Source organism: Cebus imitator, unplaced genomic scaffold (assembly GCF_001604975.1).
Source record: "Cebus imitator isolate Cc_AM_T3 unplaced genomic scaffold, Cebus_imitator-1.0 Scaffold53, whole genome shotgun sequence".
NCBI lineage: Eukaryota > Metazoa > Chordata > Mammalia > Primates > Cebidae > Cebus > Cebus imitator.
The window spans coordinates 3333720-3335715 of record NW_016107368.1 but is presented as its reverse complement, the minus strand read 5'-3'; positions in this window follow the sequence as shown (position 1 = coordinate 3335715).

The window sequence follows — 1996 nt, the reverse complement described above, 5'->3', positions numbered from 1 at the left end:
TGACTACATTCTTTTTTTTTTTTTTTTTTTTTGGTAGAGACCCGGTTTTGCCATGTTGTCTGGGCTGATCCCGAACTCCTGACCTCAGGTCATCCGCCCGAATCAGCTTCCCAAAGTGCTAGGATTACAGGCATGAGCTACCATGCCAAGCCCATATTGACTAAATTCAAAGGGTATTATTTGCTTTTCCCGTAAATTGAACATCAGAATGGAAGCACGATCTGCCATTCTTAGGGCACTGATCTGCTATTTCATAATAAGTGTCATAGGCCTTTAATATGTTTGATAGGTTTCCTGAAATCCAATTTTCATTTCAAAATTATCATTTCTTTTCTTTTTTTGTTTTTGACAAAGCCTTGCTCCAGCTGGAGTGCAGTGGCGTGATCTCAGCTTTCTGCAACCTCAGCCTCCTGGATTCAAGCAATTCTCCTGCCTCAGCCTCCTAAGTAGCTGGGACTACAGGCGCCTACCACCATGCCTGGCTAACTTTTTATTTTTAGTAGAGACGGAGTTTCACCATGTTGGTCAGGATGGTCTCGAACTCCCAACCTCGTGATTCGCCTGCCTCGGCCTCCCAAAGTGCTGGGATTACAGGCACGAACCACCACACGCGGCCCTCAGAATTGTCTTTTCTAACCCCTAACTTCTGGATGCTACAGCAGACCCCTGGAGTGTACAGAAAAAAGGTAGAATTATGTGACGTTTAATTACATAGGATTGTCGAAATAGGTGGTGTTTGATCTCCTTCGGGTTACAATTTAGTGAATAGTGTTAATGTGTTCCAAAATTATACGGGATTTCTAGAGTTCTGATGTCTGACTATGTGTTATCAATCATAATTAGGGTCATGTAGACCACAGCAGTTACTGCATTTCTTCATCAATCATGTTTTTGACTGTGACTACCCTAGGACAGTTCGACATTTATAGACAATTGTCTTATTTGGATCTTCTTCAAAGGATGCATTGTAGTCCTTGAGCGCAGGTTTCTGATAACTTCGGAGATTGTGAACAGGAGTTGACTGGGTGAACTGAACTAAAGTAATCCTTTTTGGGTTTTTGCTTGGAACATTGCTGAGCCTTTGTTTTGTTTTTCAGAATCAAGGAAAGTTTTCTTCCTTCCTTCCCTTCTTTCTTGTTTTTTCTTTCTTTCTTTTCTTTCTTTCATCTTTCTTTCTTTTTTCTTCCTTTTTGAGATGGAGTCTTGCTCTGTTGCCCAGGTTGGAGGGCAGTGGTGCAATCTCGGCTCACTGCAGCCTCCGCCTCCCAGGTTCAAGAGATTCTTCTGCCTCAGCCTGCCGAGTAGCTGGGATTACAGGTGCACACCACCATGCCCCGCTAATTTTTGTATTTTTAGTAGAGACGGGATTTCACCATGTTGGTCCGGCTGGTCTCAAACTCCTGACCTCATGATCTGCCCACCTTGGCCTCCCAAAGTGCTGGGATTACACGTGTGAGCCACCGTGCAGGCCAGAAGGTTTTCTTTTGAGCTATTTGTAGCTTTTGACAATTGTGGGAGTGAACCAATCAGTGATCTCTGACTGTAGCTCAGAAGAAACTAGAGGACTGGCCTGTCAAATTCCAAATGGTCATGGAAATGGAGCCTCAGATGATGGCTGTCTTTTACTGGGGACTGTCGGATAGGCCTCTGAGGGAAAATCTGACTGCCATCTTCCCCAAAACAATGTCCCCTGTCAGCATGAAGCAGTTAAGAATGGCCATCATCTGGAGTTAACTTTTGTATAAGGTGTAAGAAAGGGATCCAGTTTCAGCTTTCTGCATATGGCTAGTGAGTTTTCCCAACACCATTTATTAAATAGAGAATTCTTTCCCCATTGCTTGTGTTTGTCAGTTTTGTCAAAGATCAGATGGTTGCAGCTGTGTGGCATTACTTCTGAGGCCTCTGTTCTGTTCCATTGGTCTATATCTCTGTTTTGGTACCAGTACCATGCTGTTTTGATTATTGTAGCCTTGTAGTATAGTTTGAAGTCCGGTAG